The sequence below is a fragment of the Achroia grisella genome, unplaced genomic scaffold (assembly GCF_030625045.1).
Source record: "Achroia grisella isolate CSIRO2021 unplaced genomic scaffold, CSIRO_AGI_Agris_v1 utg770, whole genome shotgun sequence".
Classification (NCBI taxonomy): Eukaryota; Metazoa; Arthropoda; class Insecta; order Lepidoptera; family Pyralidae; genus Achroia; species Achroia grisella.
The window spans coordinates 2,497,818-2,519,136 of NW_026713016.1; the positions used below are offsets into that span (position 1 = coordinate 2,497,818).

A 21,319-nucleotide genomic window follows, 5' to 3' on the forward strand; every position below is an offset into this window, starting at 1 on the left:
ATGAAAAGTATTTTCTCATCTCTAGTCTAACAACGTGCTTAGAATAGATGTTAAACAGATATTTGGGCTACAGTAGGTGGCACTTAGATTAATAGGATAATTAGAATAAAAGTTTGCCTTAATAATTTTAACACAAAACTGTCATTATCGGTATTACATTTGCGTATACATCTATAATATGGACAGTTCAAATTATATACTGCATATGTACTGTCATTTGAAAGCTGATATTTAAAAAGAAAAAGTTAAATTCTATAATTATACGAAATTAATGAAAATCGTCACAGTTTAGACATTATTATAAATATAAATTATTACACTTAGGTCATTTAGCTCTATCACCAAAAAATAATTCTTAATACTGTTACTCCGTTTAGGTATCTAAGACAAGGACTTTCTTCTTATTAATATTAGCAAGAACTAGGACAATTTATAAAGTATAACAATTACATTTTGTAATCAGTAGTGAAGTGGATGCCTATATATCTATAAGTCAAACAGTACTGATAGGGATGCTCCTATAGAAGTCAGCCAGTTTTATCAAATCTATTTTGGATCAAGGATATTGATAAATGAAATTATTGGAGCACTTAATGTTTTGTTGATTTAGTCTGAAGTAGGTATATTTCGTTTTCTAAGAATACTTAGGCGGTATATAATGTACGTAATGTATAAATAATAGCAATACTATTAATTGCTTATAATAATTCATTCAAAACTGTTTGAACGTAAACCACAATACTCATTTATCTGTCTGTTAACGATATAGGTATACTTAATACACTTGTAAATGTTGTAAAAATATAATATGAATCGTGACTTCAATAAGTATATTATTTACATAAAGATTGTAACTATGAACGAAACATGTGGTAATGTCGTCAAGTAGATAAATGAAACGGCGACCGTACTACTCACTCATAGTACGTATGTACGATGTAGTACTGTGTATGAAATAAAGAATAAATACTAAAAGATTCACCGCCAATGGTGGCCAATCAACTTACAACAAATTATAGCAATGCTAAGGGTGATACGTCTTTAAAAAATGTCTGCTTATTATATAGTATTTGAAGACAGAACAGAGAAGTAAGTTACTGACTTAAATGTTCTATGTATTTGATCTTATGCGAGTGATGATTCTAAATCACTATAGTTCTTGAATAAAATATGTAGGTGTATATATATATCTAGTCGTAATATAAACAAACAATGCGCATACAGATATGGCCAGTTTGCACTAGTTAACGTCTCCGCCGACCCACTTAGATACCCACTATCAGGAACAATGGCGACACTAATAACTGAACACTTTCTCTAGCACGCTCGATTTCGCAAGCCACAACCACCGCCAACCACAATTGTTTATTTTGTTAATATTCGCATTCTATACGATTTTATCGCCTTACATAATCCACTTGTTTATGGTAATACATCTAAGGTTTTAAGTATGCCATATCACAGTCGCACAACTTTTAGATAGCGCTACAGTGACACAGATAACCAAAGTAAACTTCGGCGGTATGGCTCTCGAATGTCAAATTACTAACGGTATGTAAAACGATGCGAATTCCATGGTGCTGGCAGCGTGTCTCAGCAACAGTCATCGAGTATAACATTGACTTTCACATTTGTTGGGCCGCTGATGTAACGTCCCGCGGGCCGCCCGCGCTGCGCCCGCGCCGCCGCCGTGATTAGGTAAACGTTGCGCGCGCCGCTTTCACCCCACTTTCACCTCCATTTCCGCGTAGTTGTACACTGTTCAATTACGATAAATTAAATTTATCAACGCACACGTGTCGTGATTGTCCTTGTGATTTGCGTGTGTTTATGTAGATAGATACTTGTGTTTTGTATAATTAGAAACAGCGCCGAGAAAATAAGTCGCTCAGTAGGGTGCACGAGCGAACGACATGTAGAGCGAAATAGAGAGCTTCATAATAAATAAATCAGATAGTTTTATATTCAGCGATTTTATGAATCGATAATAATAATTTGAAATTTATTTTTACCGTAAGATGTTACTTTATGCTAATTATGTTATGAAGTTTTTTTTATATAAATACCTCTTTCTTTTCTTTTGCTCCAAAATTCCACGAAGTCCGTAAACGAAAGTGTGATGCATATGTGACGCATACATCCCATATGGAACAAAAATATTCCGATTCGAGTGCCTCTCAAGTTTCTTAGCGAGTTATAACTAAATATTGTTAAAACCGACGTAGAAGTAAGTTTCTAAGGAGACTGAGTACATAGAAATATGATGTAAAGGTTCACCTCAGAAATGAGTGTAGACCTCAAAAATAGTGCAGGGAGTCAATGGATGTAATCCATGTGGTTCTGGCGAGCTATGTGATAACATATTGATGAATTGATGTAACAGAACACTCAGTAAACTGGACAATATAAGAATGGTGATTAATTATTGTATAGTTCGACGACGTAATTGAATATAAGTACCTACCTACTTACTATAAAATGACGTTATAATCTCGTAATTACTCAATAACATCGTTAACAAACATTATATAAATAAGTACATACCTACATAGCGTCGTAACATTCTTGTATCCCTGTAAATATGATATCAAATCTTTCGTGGAAGTGTCATTAGGTTTTGCTGATCGGCACGCCTCGGGCCCCGCATGAATCATATGTTTTTTGCTGTCATTTAACAGAGAATCCGGTGTTTGTGCACATGTTCAAATATTTCTCGAAAATAGAATTGGAATTACTTCTTTCTTTCCTTTTATTACTCTTTTTTATGGATGATAATCGAACAACCCTTTTATACTAACTGTATGCGCTGACAGGGCACCAGTGGAGATTGGATAAGATTAGCATGTAGTCAGGTCAGTTTGTCCTTTGTGATTAAACAATCAGAAATTAACCAGGATAGTTCCCAATGTGAACGTTGGAGGTTGACCTAACATGGTACATTGCTACCAATGGGATCACATGGGGACACCATTACTAACAACCTTTCCTCCTTATAATAATGACTGTAGAATAACCGAACATCACTTACGTAGGGAATTATGTGTTTTATACCTTTCTACATAACGATAACTCGTGACTTTCGGGGTAAACTGACTAGCAAAGAGCTAAAAACATACTGTGTTACAGTAAGGTCTGCAATCGCCCATTTGGTATGCTGATATATTAAAATATTTTATTTGAAAAACGTAATCTCCACAGTCTCCTTAAATTGCTTGAAAATGTAATAGAATATTATAATAATAATCCAATTAACAAAGCACAGCTTGAACCCATAGTGGTTCTAAACAACTATATAAATACATACATAACGATAGAAATACATACTTCTATACATTTTCTTTATACATACATAAGTACTTACAAAAAAATGTTATTATCGGGCAAGGAACCAAGTCTGCAACCATCGTAAGTAAAGCTGTGTGCCAACCTGATGGACCATCAATGCGTCATATTTACGACTATCTTTAACATATAATTTTGCAATTATTGCAATGGTAATGTTACGGATATTATCAGAAAATATCAGTTTGTGTAATCCCCTCGTTTCCTCTTATAAGGCTCGTCCGCTACAAAGTTCGGAAGAGGGCTACAGTGGCTGTGGGCTGCGACATTGGCCTACTAATCTGGAACCAACCCGTCTCGCCGTCGTTTGCACAACTGGCTGTTACATTCGAACGCAAATGCACGCTGTACCATAATCTAATGTTATTCATATAGTGTAATATGTGCGATTCTTTTACCACAAACATGACAGTGATCTTCGTTTTGGACATTGTCTCATACTCTCCTATATTTGCTTTAGATATTTATGTGGAATTTCGTATGAGCAAGTTGTAATTTCAGTGTATGTTGTTAAAATGGCCTATTGTCAACTAAATTCTTTTTTTTTTTGTTTGATTCTTCTCTTTCGCACTTTCTCTATTTATAGTGATGTATATCTGTTTTGTTTAGTTACTAGAGGATAGTGCAATAATCTAAACTTCGTATTATTGCACTATGTAATGAAAGAATCATTAAGATCTTTTGGATCTTATTAAGTGATGTTAACTTTATGAGCAGAAAGAAACAAAAAAAGTTTCGTATTTTGTACATATACATAATATACGCATATATTTTGTACATTATTCTGCTGCACGTTTTTTTCGTTATTTTATTCTAAGTAGTGGCAATTGTTAAGAAAACGACGCTATAAATTGTTCCCTAGAATGATGCCACGGATTGAATTAATGTTTGTTAAATACACTGAAAACTAAGTTAGCTAAGTCTGTATTTTGTTTTTAATATATATTTATACCTAATACAAAATTACGATGGAGCCGCTTTTATATGGTGCGCCAAAAACGTCACACAACGATTTACAAAAACAAAATTTAAATTTTAATAATATTATTTTTGGTTCAATGTCACTTGCTAACTCGCCTTGTGTTACATAATATACATTATGTAATGTAATCATGTTGCAGAATATTTTGTCATTAGGGTAGGCGATTAAAATATTTGCCATACTGCAAATTAATACATATTTAATTTATTATAAATGTAATATATACTAATACGTAAATCATTAATGAAATTTAAATCAAATATCGTATATTTTTATGCTATGCGAACAAAACCACAGGCACAGCAGCTATTTTATTATAGCCGTGTTTCTTCAAATTCCCGATAATTTTACGTCTGACGTAGTTTCGAGATGAAATCTATAGTAGTTAATATGAATTTATGCAGTTTCGGATACCTACTTCTAAAAATATGTAGACCGTGAAGCGAAGGTCAAGGTCTGACGGATCGATGAACTGAATCCACGGAAAAATGGCAAGACCTTGAACTTTAATACATTACCTACACGATTTCTGTTCTTTTTAGAAGAACCCTACAATTTACACGCTGTCTAGTCGCAACCTAAGCAGATCTCGTTTTATGGGTGCATTTTTTTATAAATATATACATAATATATTAATAATATCAGTCAAACACAAACACTCATACTCATGAATACAAGTGTTTGTATTGTGCAATGAATGAAACCTTAGACCTTCGGAAGGTGATGGGCTAAAAAGCAATTGAGATCGTCAAATTAATTAAATACTTTGATGACCTTCAAATTGTTATATGATTAAAGATTAACCTGTTATTATTATTATTATTATTTAATCGCATTTAAATTGATTCCGTTTTACTTGAAGAGTTCTTAATCTGTTTTATTTAAATAAAGAATACGCATTACAAAATGTTTCTTTGGAGATTCCTGGGTTTTTTGACAATACAAAAATTTGCAAAGAAAATAAGAAGACTAATTAACTGTTATTATAAATATACAAGTATTTAGTCATATGTATCGAATGACAATCATTTTATTATGAAAACATTTGTAAACGATAGTCTAATATCTAAACAAAGTTGTAGCAATTTGATAGCCACCGTATCATATTACGTAATCGATCGTGTGCGGGAAATGACAGCTAATCAAATTATAAATTGTTATATTTATTTATGCTATAGTGAATAATAAATATGAATATCACGCTTTTCTTTCAAATATATACAAAGTTTCTACTATAAGTACTAAACTACTGATATAAATAATTATATATACGAGAGAACAGAAGAGAGCGAGAAACCTGCAGCCATCGGAAGTAAGGCAGTGTGCTAAACTGCTAGACCACATAGGCCGTTATATGGACAGAAAACACCCAAATTTGATTACCGAGGTTAGATTGTACAAAGTTATTTTGTGTGCCTCTGATTCACGTATTTTCACCAGCTAAGCAGTTTACTTTATAAACCGTGTTCTGCTGATAAGTCATAGGTATGATATGATACATTTTATTTTCTGTTGACAACATCCACTGATGTTGTCAACAGAAAATAAAGTAAAGCGATGTGCTAAACCGATAGACCACTGTCTATCGGTTTAGCACATCGCTTTACTTTCGTAGAACGCGGGTTCGAGCACAGTACAAACATTTGTATTCATGAGTGTGATTGTTGGATTGGGTGTTTTCTAAGTGTATATTTATAAAAAAATCTATTTAAGTCAAGTAAGTATAAAGTTCTGCTAAGCTTGAAACTATAGATCGCTGTGGATTGTCATGGGTTATTAACAATTATGCGGAAATGAGGCACTATATTGTACGACACAGGTATCATGCCTCTTTACTGCATAATTGTTAGGATATTCCAGTTAGATATAAAAATAATATAAAAGTTTTATATAGGGCGTGGATCGAATCCGTAATAATTGGAAAGTAAGTGTGTTCGTTAAACCGCTCATAATTATATGATATGTTTGCTGCCATGTGAAAACGCCCATAGTTGATTAGTGTTTGCATTAAACTGATGCACAATAACGTAGTAGATGCACAACAATGTAGGCAGCCAGCTGTATTATGATATAGGTCTGGGTCTCGCACGTGACCGCTGTATTTGTAAATAATTATCTGGCCTAATTATTTACATTTGTTCTTTTAAACCCATCTAGGTTTTAGACTATACAGTTCCGTTTTTTTATAAATTTTTTGATGTACCCAACCCCTAGTCACTTTTATTTTTCTATAGATAATTTAATTTAATTATATGTATTATATAGACTTTTTTTTCTAAAGCTGTTTGTAAAGGACGGCTTTTATACAGTATCACGTCGTTCTTGTTGTTCAATTTTGAAGTTATCTGTGTGGCCTCGTGGCAAAATCAGCTTAATTGTTCCCCCGATAGCCTTATTTCAAATTCTATTACAAGGCGGAGTAACTAACTCAGAGCTCTAACCATTTATTAACTTCCTACTGCAGTTAACAGTACAATGTCAATAGTTTACTGACAACACACCGAACTTTTGCGTAATTTCGCGAAGTCAATCCACGTCAGAAATGTTTAGTCCAATAATTTCTGAATGTAAAAATATCTTTTCAGTTTTATTCTCTTCGTAATGTTCTTGTTTAGGCCGCCTACGCCCAACAAAGCGTAGGCGGCCTAAACTAGCATTTTGGAGCATTAGTTGATAAAAGAGTTTAGTTCTTCTATGACCACCTAAGTCATCTTATTTAGTCGTTGAATGCTCTTAAAGTGAATTAATGCTATCAAAGCACTAATTCACTTTAAGAGTTTGTATAACAGGCATAAATAAATAATATGCCCATTTACTTTATATTACCATATCGTTACTCTTGAGTAGAAGTTGAATTTTAAATTTATATTACTCTTGAGTAGAAGTCGAGTTTTAAATTTATATTTATTTTAAATGTCGACTTTAGCATATTTCGTTAAACGTCTAACTGTGGCAGCGTGTAAACGTTAATTATGCAAAGTTTTTTTAATTCTTACACAGGTTAATTGAAAATAAAAAGAGAAAGGGCTGATAACATACAGTTTAATAGAAAATGAGCCCAAATATTTTTATTACAGTAAGTAGTTTTATAGAGATATTTAAAACACAAATTTTCACTTTTCTGTACGATTTTTGGAACTTCTTTCATGCAAATAGTTTGCTACGGCATGCAATTAATTTTTATATGTGGAAACAATTGAAACCGTAATCGTGTATATATTAGTTTGTGTTTAATCGGATTATTATTTGTGTGTGTACGAGTCTATAAGTTGTTTGAACAGAGTCGGCTCGCAGGCATGACCCACTAACACACAAATAACCGGTGAAGGAAAACAACATGCTCGCGTGTCACGATGGCCTAACAAACGTCGTGATTACTTTCCTAAAGGTTAATTTAATTGACATAATAATATTACGGTAGCTATTTCGATGACTGATAATATCTATATCTATTGACATTAACTATGAACTTTTGAATGGAGAATTTAAATATGAATAATTACTTATGTATATTTTAATGTATTTTAATATATTTTAATATACATAAGTATATTGTTTATTATATGAACACAGCTTCGTTTCTTTGCATACATTTTAGAATTACATATGATTCGTACGCGAAGGTGCGATAATCTTCCTATTCTCTTCGATCTCTGAATCTTTTCAACAATTTTTGTAATCAAATATTCCTTCTTCGTAGTATCTATAACTATACATAATCTAAATAAAATTAGTTAAAGTAACAGTCCATAGAAATAGAAACAAACTTGTTTTTAAATCACAATTTGACACTGCAAACGAATAAGTACCTAGTTATCTTAAGTAAAACGTTGGAGACATTCCAAATAGACGAGTTCTAGTTGTTACAATCCAAAAATAAACCTGCAGGCATTTTAATCCGTTCTATTTCTTTAATGTGGTTATAATCTTATTCTCTCCGGTTTCCTAATGCATTATTCCTAACGCCATATTTGAATACATCAAGTATTCTATAAAATCTCTTCGACAACCCGAAAATTTGTAGTCTTAGATAATCAAGATAGGTCTTATTATCGAATGTTATAAATTATTGCTTAGAAACATCTACATCACGTCAACTTTTAAACAGTAATCTGCATTAAAAATAGTCCATTTGGAGAGCTATAATGCCACGGACAAATTTTAAACTTTTTGACTTTTTCTTCATACAATTTAAGAAGCTTGCGAAAAATTAATTTATTTATTTGTCACTATTGAAAATGGTTTTGCACTAAGCACTGTTACAATATTGACATGTTGCACTGTAAATACTACTATGTGTGTGTTCTATAAAACGCACCCACACAATACACATTATAAATATGTAAGTATCATACATGGTTAGAATTAATAAGCTGAGTTATTGTAAGTATTAATACAGTGATTATTATATTACAAATTATCATTAATATTTCGTACTCATATAATATGATGATTGAGTAATATTTCGTAGTCAATCATTAAATTGAATTATTTAAAAATGAACTCGAATTTTAGATTTGAACTTCAAGTAGGCATCTAAGCGATTCTTACTCGACGGACAAAATCGGCCACTTTGATTTTACTGCATGTTCCTACCGAATTTCTAGTTTAAAAATTTCCTTTCGCTTTAGAATTAACAAATTATTGTCAGTAAAATACTTTGGTATTTTATTTAACTTCCAAGCACGGTATTTTTCCAGATATATTTTTTAGATAGTATATTTCTATATGATATGTGTTACGAAATTTGTATATTTTTTTTAAATTCGTTAGTAGTTTCTTCAGATAGTCAATGTGGTGGGTATTTGTGTCAATCAGTTCTTCACCAATTCATGCACGACACGCGTATATCTTTCGCTCTTCAAGGTTATCATGCATCACGCATGTTCAATTCTTTTTTGGTTTCGAAGACAGCAGCAGAATTCGAATGGAGAGACAGAAATGTCATTGGTAACAATGCAAAACGTTACTGTCGACGTTTGTGGTCAGTATAATCACAAGCGTATCAGTTTTGGCTTTAAATAGTACTAATATTATAAAGTGTACAGATAATTAAATTAGTGACATGTCTTCGTATGAGTATTTATCAATTTCAGATATAAATTGAGATGATGATATCACAATCATCAGTTTTGGCTTAAAATACTGAGATTATAATATTTTCGTATAATTATTTTTCTGTTTGCGATATAAATTCAGGGGTTTGTACGACAATCACGGAGACTGGTTTTGATTACGATCTGTTCTTTGCACTTTTTACTGTTACATATATGTAAAACTCTAAACCTTTGTTAGAGTTTTACATATATGTAACAGTTTGTTATATTTAATAAAAAAAGCAATACGTTTACAATATTGTACATAGTAAAAACTATTTAGTCATCTTAACATTGTCGATGAAAATCAAACAGTTTCTGTACACAGATTAAACATGCACCATAGATTAATGGACGAATGTGATAACAAGGAAATAATACGGAAAGTTATACATTAATCGTTTGATGTTAGTCGGTCGCCGTTCATAAACAATGCAGATCTAATTATAGAGGGCGTTAGCGCGCACCGAACAGAAAATAGAACGCAATGTGGGCCACAGGCGCGCCCGCGCATTTACCGGTGACGCTACTCAAATATACACTGCATGCTAAATTAGCTGCGCGTTGAATGATATATTATTGGCATTATATTGAGTATTTCCTAATATCTACTGGTATTCAAGTTCTGGGCACATATGTACCTACTGGGATAATATAGTTCCAATGAGAATAACATACATGGATTCTCCTATGTGCTCATAACTCTCTCTCTATTATATATAGAACTCATTTTGTATATACAAATAGTAATGGTACATTTGGCGGACTTTATACTAGCGGCAATTTCTACCAGTCAATCATAGGATTTATTCCGCTAAGCAGTAAGCTGCTTTCTAGTTTAAAGGGCAATTAAGATATGGCAGTGAAACTACAGGTAAAGAAATCAGAAATCGGATCGCCCGCAGTACCACAGCGATTTTATAATATCCGTAGTTATGTTGTCTAAAGGCGTTGGTTGCCATTTTCCATTAGGTGGGTGTCGACTTTTAGCTGTTCCATCCATAAAAAAGGTAAAAGTTGGGTGTAACCAAGGATCCTTTGCAAAGAGTGCTAAAATGAATTTTATCAAAAAACTCGCAACTTTATACTAGCATCATTCCGAACGTCAAATTCTAGCCGAATACTTTAAATTCTGTTTTCTTACTGTTTTAATTAGTATTATAAGATGTGCCATCTTTGAGTTTCAGTGAATACATCGATAACATGATAATTAGTTCCATAGAATGGTGCAGTCATACATACAACAAAAGCTTCAATGGGATTTTGCGTAACCCATTGTCATAATACTAATTATTCACTTAGGGGATATCCCTTGGATACTGAGTTCACTGAATTTGATTCATCTAAATTTTATTACATAAAACTTCCTGTGAAATTATATTTAAACAAATAATACACTGTGTTGTAGTAGTATTGAGAAATAAATAGGTCGTTGTAATATCGATCGAATAATGCAGCAAGAAGTAACGAAATATACGGTTCCGTTTTGAAAATTATCTACAACTGAATACTGAATTGAATGGAGAATAATTATATGGTATTGTACCGTACCTACTAATCTTAAATCCGATAATTCGCTTTACTTTGTATACGTGGTCTTTAATGCATATGAAACTACTTTCGAACTTACATACTGGTAAGTTCGAAAGTAGTTTCATATGCATTGTACTGTTTCGCTTCCATGAACCCTATTCATTCATTAATTATGTAGGAGCCACCCTCTTGTCGGTGGAGCCCATGCTCTAATCGCCTATACTTGTAAGAAATTCAGGAAATCCCTGCAATACACACAAATTTTAAATCTCTAGCCCCAGTGTTTTTAGGTTGTTAATTGTGAAATTTTTTAAATAGGACAGATTTTTTTATTTTAAACTGTATTCACGGTTATTCACAATTGTAAATATTTCATAAACGAGATATTTACAATGATAATTTATTATTAGATAGCTTTCGACGTTTACAACGACGTCGAAATATCTAGTGAATATCAACGTCGAAATAAATAGTGATACAAGATCCAGCGACCAGACGCTGGACCCTCAGTAAGTACTTACATGTTTTATTTATTTTAATAAAAAGTTGAGAAAAACAAAAGAATGTGTTTTAGGAATGTTCCCAAAGGTATAAATTAAATTAAGTAGTTCTTATTTTTTATAGGCAGAGCAAATATAGTACTCCTACGTCTAATTTGTCATTCCAGTAATACAAAAATGTTTTATAAGTCTTAATTGCTTAAATACTTATTAAGTATATTTTTATAAGAAATGCTTAAGCATTTAAGAAGTAATATGATAATATCCCTACTACGCTTGACCAAAACAAAACCCATGTAATTCTTCGCGTGCACGACATTCCTGGCTGTTTCTTTTTACAACTGCTAAATAGTTTTAATGATTACTCTTACCTTAGTTTAATTCGACTAGTATTCGCCGAGTGTTCGAAAGGTAATCAAATGTGTGTATGAATGTATCTGCGACGTTTTATTTAATATATTGAAGCATTTTTAAGCATTACTATAATAAAATGCTTTTAACACTGCTGCTCTATACAAATTTTAACTGAGTCAAATTTCGTATTCCTCCGTCCGCAAAGTTTCAGTGAAAAGGGGTGCAAAGTTTTTGCTATAGTAAGTATTATATAACAAAAATTATTTTCAATACAAGTACCAAATAAGAGTGATCTCATCTTTTGATTCAAGTTACAAAATAAGACAAGTTATACTTAAACGTACTTATTATATATCTCAGTTGACAAAAAGTAGGTACAGGCTCCGTACATTACGATTCACCTTGTTTCGCGCAGCCCGCGGGGGCAATGACCCGACACAGCTGTGAGCGTAGTGGTGTGCGTAAATATAGTTTGAATACATTGAGCACACATTGAGCTGCTTTATTTATGTGTGTTGACGAAAATTGTTTTCTCTCGGTGAGCTTGGTCTCGGTCGCTTGATTGATCGCATATCGTGTATATTTTTCCATCTATCTTCACGCTTTATTACTGGTGGGGTAGATTGAGAGAGGCCCCTGGAGTTTTTTTTAGATTAAAAATCTAGTGACAGATCCTTTTAGGCATGAAATGTAATAGACAAATACAATATAACAGATACAATATGAAATATAACAGAAAAAAACATATAGTACCAATTACACATTTGTAGTACTGTATGTTACCTGCGATTTCTGCTTTATTTAAGATCAAAGAAAGTCTAGGCTATGTCTTGTATCCATCCTTATAATACAATCTATGTTATTCCTAAGCTTCTTTGAGATTCGTTCAACCTTAAAAAGGTAAAGGCAGCCTGATACTTTCTCATTTACAATATTACTATGGATATGGATTAACTCATCCTATTTCATATCATTACATAGTAGAAAATGAAGTCGCTTCCGCTGTCTGTTCGCAATAGATGTTAATACAGTTTATAGATAGAGAATAGCAATAGATCGAGTGACTCAAGAGGAAGGTTTATGTGTATAATAAATACATCTACAACCGAAGCGTGGCGAGGTATTTTTTTTATTGAGGGTTTTGGGCTATTGTCAGGTGTTTTTTTTATGAATGATAATGGTATGCACAAGTGGAGGATGATAAGATAAACATGAGGTCAGGTCAGTTAGCCCCTCGTGACATATTTAGCAGAAATTTATCACGATGGTTTCCAGGGGGAACTGCTAGGAGGTCAACCTGACATGGTACGTTGCTAGTAACCGAGTCCACATTACTAACAATCCCTTTCCCCCTATTTTCGGGTGTTAAGACCTGTAACACTGCGACCTACATAGATCTATTGTACTCGCCCTTTTTCAAAATTCACTACCTAGTCCCATCAAGGACAAGAATTGAAAGATATTCTTAGGAGCGATGGTTTTTACCTCCTCAGGATGTAGTGTATACTTTCCAAAAGAGTTATTTCGTTTATACATGACAACTACTAGTAGTTTTTTTTTCGGACTACTCTAATACTGTTGACCGCAGCTGGCCTGTACAGCTTCACCAGATAGGGGGGAGAGCAGATGACACTCCAAACCCGCGGAAGGACTTATGTAGGCCTTCAACCGCTCCATAACTTATGGAGCGGTTGTAGGCCTACTCCCGCCTGACGGATACGACTAGTGTGAGGGCATCGCTGGTGGTTCGAATCTCGGCTCAGGCCGTCATAATATCGATCCCCGTTTGAATTGGACGAGGAATCGATCGAAGAGGATGTGTAGTAGTGTAGGGGTAGCTAGTTAGTAAATAAAATAACTAATATCGTGTACAAAATCTTCACCTTTCACATGTTTATATATATAATACAAGTATGCGTGTCAAATGGACCTGGGTATTCTATATATTATATACCTATCAATGACACATATCACAATAATAATAATCTAATCGAATGTAAACATCCACAACACAAGAATGATACCGTGTCATGTCTATTGTATATTTTTATTCATCGAAAACGATTTAAAAGTCAAACCGCATAATGTGCTGAATCGTTTGTCAACGGACGCCGGATTTGGGTCAATGTCCGTGTATATTTGTGTTAGGGTTACCAACCATCCTCGAAGACTAGATTGTATCTTAATATCATTTATATAAGTAACTAAATATTTAATCTGAACAGACTGCGTGGCGTTTTCACATGATATAAAAAATCAAACATGATTTTTTTTCTTTTTATGTCTCTTTACATTATGTAGGGCTAGACGCTAGTTGAAAACAAACCCTTAGTTTAACCATGTTATGTATACGAAACTGATCATTTGAAATTATATTTTTAAAGGAATACGAAAATATTATTTTTATATGTGGCATCACCATATAATACGTATGTATAAAGTATATATTTGTATGGTTCAGTATCGCAATTACAATAATTCGATAATTGGATCTATATTTTCGCCTTTCGCGACAATTAACTATTTCGACATGACAAGGAAGTTTTCTTCAGGGTCAGTACAGCGCGTCCTATACAGAGCAAAGCGAGACGCTGTACGCACGCGCGATACACACTGATGTTCAGTGTGCATTGCGCTTTCCTACATAGCTATAAAATATTAGTGCAAGATACACATATAGTATTGTGAAGAATATACGTTACAAAATTATGATAGAAAATCACGAAGTGTAGGATACGTAGAGTGTTTTCTTACATGCTTTTTTTTTTCTTTATTTCAGGTCAGGGAGGGACTAAAGCCGTAGTCATGAACCCAACTACGGACTGCCATTCACATCAAGCAGGATAGCTGTATCAAAAGTAAGTAACCCTTATTTATTGACTTCTTGAATAACCTTTACTCTGGATAACGGGAATACGGCCATAGCGGGATAACTCAGGGCTGAAATAATTTGCAATTGATTCTAACCTAGAATCACTAACACTGCAGCTGTAAGGAAAATGATCCTTATTACTATAGGCTATAGTATCTACCTAATGCCGGTAGTGTTTAGAAGAATAAGAGCTTATAGCACATCCGGGGTCTCCCTCCCGGACGTAGGCGATAGATTAATCTGTTTATTTATATATGTAAGTAGGGATGTATATTTTTTTTTTCTACTCGAAATAAAGGATAACTTGTCCAGAATACTCGCCAACTTAGACTGGTAGTATTGTTGGTTCGGTATTTGTATATTAATATCCATTTAAATTCAATTAAATTTTCGGCAAATTTTTTGAAAAGTAATAAAAACTAAACTGAATAAATTGGTTATAGTTAAATGGAATATATAAGTACCCAATTCAAAAGTATAAAAATGTTAGACACGGCACAATTCAATATCACTGTTTCGGAATAAGTTTCGAGAGTAAATCACCACTAGTTTAGGCCGCCATTCTTGCATTTGCCTTGATTTTATTTTAACAGTAACATTTCTACTATAAAGTCTAGAGTAGTTTGAACTTAAGTTTGTAAAGGTAACATAACTATATATAGTTACGTGATATAACCTAGTAACCATCTAACACTTATAAAGAGCCTTGACTAGTTGATTGAACAGATTGTTCAATCAACGTACATCACAACTCGGGCTACAAACCTGATAGTTTAAATATGTATATTGGCTTCCTGTTATGACGCAGGTATCCATTAAAATTTATTTTCAGATTCACACTAAGAGATACTTATCTCTTGCGTAAAGGATTCATTTATGTTTTTTTTTTGTAGCTCGTTACTTGTAGAAGAACTGTTTTAGTTAGTTCCTAGTACGTATCTCGCATTCGATGGTTAGATTTTTTTAACTTGGAGAAAGTAAAAGAAAACGGCTACAGTAAGTCTCCTACTCATTAAAAACTCCGAGATGTCCCTCATCCAACGCTATATGCCGAAGTTACGGGATCAAGTGACAGTCCACAGTGACTCCGACGCCCAACTCTATAGCGGGTCCCATGATCCCATCTCTCTGTTACCTAGGGGCAAGACTACCGAAAAAGGCTTTGAGCAAAGTTTGAACTCAATAAATAGTTTAGTAATGCGACTCCTAATTTTCAAGCTATACATTTCCATATTAAACAGAAATAAACCGAACCGATAGGCTCTATCAATCGGGTACGAAGTCGCGTCGTCCATAGATACACTTATAGTAACGGAAAGTGCAGTACGTAATTGCATATTGCAATGCATCGGTGCATACATGCAATTTTAGTTAACATAAATATGTAGTTACACGCAACACCGCTGCCGTGGTTGTCATAATTATTCGAGTTCCAAACGGTCATATTAATAAGTACAGTTGGCTTCATAGTTAGTATATTTTGCTGACATACTCAAATAACTAAATAACTATCCTTACAATACGTTGAAAGTTATATCAGTTACATAGAAAAAAATCATTCTATTCTACTTATTTAAAACTAGATTTTACACGCGGCATGCGCGAGCCGGGATATTTTGGTTGTCCGAGGTAAAAGTTGATTTAAACTACTTATGTCCTTCTAAATTTTATAAAACATATTCCGTGGGTGCCGTATTTATCGGGCCTTATAACAGTTTAGCCAACTGTTATGTACGATATAAACAACGAAACTAATTTACATAAAAGATACAAGTATTCATAAGTACTGGAATACTCGGTATTTTGTATGACGGTGATATTTCAGACAACGATTTGGGTAATCTGACAGCCTACCTACTAGTACATACAGTCGAACTGCGTTCTCAAAAGTTAATTTGCTAAACTTTGACGATATTATCTTAAAGCTGCTGGCAGGGTCGCCATGTAAGGACAAGGACGAACTCCTTGAACATCGGAAGTACAAGATACTACTCCAGAGTATGGATATAAAATGCTCTTTACTACACATTATTATTAATTATATGTTTACTTTTACTACAGTCCCTACACAAAAACTAGAATACGTACATTGTACGGACTGTATGATCTATGTCTATATGAGCTTTATTATGTTAAAATAATATATATGTAAATACATATACATTTATCCTAAAAGAATAACATTTAGGTTAATTAGAGAAGAAAAACATTACAACATTTATTTGATAAGATATCTATTAACGTATCGTACCGATTTCCGTAATATGATTAATTGGTTACCTATTATTACTCGTTGTATATAAACATATTATCTAGAACAGTTCGCTGGTCTTTATCAAACATAGTTGGAAACGGAAACAATTACAATCAGGTAGAAATGTTCCAAAAACCTAGTATAGAAAAAAAACGGATAATTTGTATTTATATATAATAATAATGTAATTACTTTGCTTTATATGCCCGATCGAATTTCGACCGAAACGCAGCTACAACTGAAGCAAGTTGCTTGGCGACTGAATTAGCGGCAACTTACTACTATACGACTTTGTACAGTGTTTTTTTTTTATAAAACGAGCGTCTCGTACCATCAGGGAAGCCCCCTGATTATCGCCATCCATAAGCACTCACAACATCAGGTGAATTACAATTATGTTGTCAGCCACTTGAGAATGCATAAGCTCTTGATAGTTTCAATATCGTATCGGTTCAAAAATACCATTGCTGAAAGGTGATTCCACAATATGGTCTAAGACGGTAGAAACTTCCGTTTAGTTTGTGTTGATTATTATAAATGCAGAAATAGCTTTTGCTGAATATTATATCAATATTGATTAAATCTGTATATCTACTGATCGTATATTATGTCTGTCACGTTTTTAATAGACTGATTTCGATAATAATTATTAGTAGTATAACGTAGACTTGTTTCGTTGTATGATGTATAACTTCATTACGCTAGAAGTACAGAATACTTAGGTACCTCAGAGTAGGCTACATTTACGTCTTATAAACATGTTGACATACCCGGAACATATATTAAAATAATTAAAGTTTGCTATAAGATAATAAAATTGAATCGTATGTTGTTTAATATTCAATTTAAAAAAAACTTTACGTTATCAGCTCGCCACGCCAAGGTCAAAAAAGGTTATATAGTCGGAACATGCGAACGAACAAGAATAACTTCGTATTTATATTACACTAGTTGATGTTTTCGACTACTTATACATATTTTGATATACATAAAAGTGTCTACTTAGGTATTTGTTTATAGTCAAAAGTACCATTATTATTAGTTTTATATTCCTTACTTGAGAATTGATAAATACTTAAGTTTTATTCAATATTTCAATTTTATTTTCTCAATAAAAATCTGTACCACTAAACCAATTGTGATTATTTTTGTTATAAAGAACAAAAATAATCACAATTGGTTTAGTGGTATGAAAAAGTAATAGACAGACGGACTGTTCTATTTGTATTAACAATACAAATACCCATACAACATACATTCATATTTTTTTATTTTTGATAAACAGTTTTATTTATATTGTAATTGGAGTTTTATGCTTCTATCGTAGTCACATTTATTTCTATATAATTAAAATGTATTGTCGTGAGATTTTCCTCAATGCTTAGTTATTTATAAACGCATTGTAAATTACAGTTATATTAAATATTAATTTAGATTGTGGTCTACGTTATAGCTTTAGATTTTCACAACTGCGGTTATCACATCTATTTACAGCTGACTGCCCACCGTTTACTGTCTGTAGTAGTTTTTCCTTACATTAGTTCTATCAGGCATCACAGCTTCACGCAATCTCATCAGGACTCACCAGGCAGAGTTTCATGCTATAGAATTGAAAACATTTCTGATAGTATTCGGCGACACGACAATTCTGTTACACGTTAATAACTCACATCTAAGTACTAAAATACACGTGGTTTTGGCTGTTGGAGAGGGAGGGGAGTTAGACGTGATTAATGGACCCAACAGATTAATATAATTTCATACGTACAATAGCATAATGAAACATGACTTTTTCAACTACAAGTAAATACTTGTAATAACTTTTTACCTTGTTGGGTTCCGTTTGAATGGTGAGGTAGTGAATTTGCAGGGTCCGAAGGTATGACACCTAGGTCTTCCGGAATGGCAACACATGAGGTCTGATGGCTATTTATGTATATAGGCGATATTGCACTTACCATCAGGTAACCCGTCAGCTTGGGCGGAAAGGTGATCGTTGGTAATGTGGAGTAAATACCCATTGCTAGCAATGTACTATGTCAGGTTGACCTGGAAATCATCGTGATAAATTCTTGGTGAATTTGTCACAATGTGCTAACTGACCTGACCTCATGCTCATCTTATCATCCTCCACTGGTGTCCCGCCAGCGTAAACCGTTAGCGCAGGCGGATTCACCATTCCATTAACATTAAAAAAAACCCGTCAGTGTTTGAGTGTGAACCCGTGTCAGATGTTTGAGCTACATATTTTTATATGTAAGCCAGTTGACACAAACGTTGTTTTGTCATATCAATTATTATAGCTATTAAAAAGGGTGTTGTTGTTGGTGAAGGGTGAAATTTAGGATGTATGTATTTTTAATGTTACATATTAAAAAAAATGGTTAAGTAATAAATAAATAATATATTTTAGGGACGATCCTTATCACTTAAGAGTATCAAAAATACATGACAATCTGTTCTCAGACCTACCGAGTATACATATATATATAATTTAAATAAAATTGATTAAGCAGTTTTTGAGAAATATGGCAGCCAAAATTATAATTTTTATAAGATTTTTACATATATAAATTAATATATAATATAGTAATTGTAATATTATCTTAAGTCGTCATACGAGGACAGCCGAAGCTAATGTACAGCGTAATTCACATGAAACAATAAGCACTTGTTACAACGGGAACATTGCCAAATAGTCTTGGAAGCGACGTGTTCTAATAATACGACGATCGCACCCCGCTATGTGGTTACAATGTGACTTCCGTCGTTATTTGTAATGATGATGCGAGTACAGTGTTTCTTCACACATTTGTTGATAAGCCATCTCTCCGGAATATGTTATTTTATTGTTTGCTTCTATATACATCCGTATAATCTTACTACCATCATATATAGTTTGACAGTATTTATAAAATTCTCCCATCGAACGGTTCAATTTTTAGCTCCTTTGTTACTTATTTTTTTATAATTCTTATGTTTATTTTTTTATTGCACATTCACTCTAGCGGTCATAGCCCAAAATCACTGAGTATGACTGAGTAGTTACTGAGATAACATGCCTCTATATCTAGTAGTTACTCTACAAACCGGAACACTACTTACAAAGTCTACGGTTTATTTAGTTAATTAGTCAGTATCGTCATATCAATTAGGCAACTGCGCGTAACTACTATCGTCTGAACGAGATAAAAGATACGTTATGTCCTTTTTCATCTTAGGCTCGTGTGTGTCTAACATGACTACTGTTTCAATTTGAAACAAAAAAAATGTACACAAACACACAAGCACAATGCAGTTGAATTAATAATCTTTTATGTTTGATGCAATTATATATTTCTGCGAAACTAGACACGACAAGACAAGTTTATTTTCAACTGGATATTTACATAGTTCACGGCAATACATGAATAATTATTTATATGACACTACTAAGGTACAGTCTGCCTCGTATTAAATGTAGCATCATGAATGGAATTATTACTTCTGATCATAGTCTTGTAAATGTACAATGTTGTTAATCAAATAAGTACTCTCATAATAATGGAATAACAATTGTAAAACTTAATATAAACATTTACTAACAAATAATTGCGAGAAAACAACGTTTGTATAGTATTTTTTTACGATTGTACTAATAAACAAAAATCAGTTCTAACACATTAAAAAAAAATTACAATATAAAATGTTCCGTAAACAGCACGAACTAAAAATAAGACAAAAAATACTTATCAAAACAAATTCGTGGTATTCAATAGAGCAGCACCCATTCACGAGCGTGACGGATGAACCAATCATCGTTTCAAATAAGACGTTATTCTATTTTTAAATAAATTGTCAGTTAGGATAAATCCTTTTTTATGAAACGAGTAACTTAGTGAAAGAGTACATGTTCATCAATGGTTCACATCAATATGGCACCTTTAAATGCTAAAATTAATATTATAAACACGAAAGTTTGTGAGTATGGATGTATGTTTGTTACTTTTCACGCGAAAACTACTGAACGGATTTTGATGAAATGCGTATAGATCATTAGACGTTCATCAGAAGACACCAACATTATATTAATAAAGTTATTCCTTGATGTATTAACAGAGCTGACTGTACATAACTACGAGGGAGCAATGTCTGTTCTCCGGTGAATATTCATTCAAATCAAACGCTTTCGAATCACCTTTTAATATTAATTGGTTATTGTGCCATTCTTGTTAACCTACATTATCAATTATAAAAAACCACAAAATTAAAAAAAAATATATAGAATCAGATTTTATAACACCATGGCCTCAAATAGGTAAGTTTTGTATTTGACCATACCATGTATTTACCACACCCAACCTTATATACTCTTTTGTTCATTGTTAAAATGTGACCACAGACTTT

General features: G+C 33.0%; 1 protein-coding gene across 2 annotated transcripts in view; it reads left to right on the forward strand.

The window, feature by feature from the left end:
• The window catches only part of LOC131850454 (uncharacterized), a 71,396-nt gene that overhangs the window by 39,107 nt on the left and 10,970 nt on the right, over positions 1–21,319 (forward strand). For both annotated transcript variants that reach the window (XM_059200674.1, XM_059200675.1), the window contains one exon: positions 14,587–14,665. The gene's annotated coding sequence lies outside the window, so the exon portion shown is untranslated. The remainder of the gene's footprint in view (positions 1–14,586; positions 14,666–21,319) is intronic.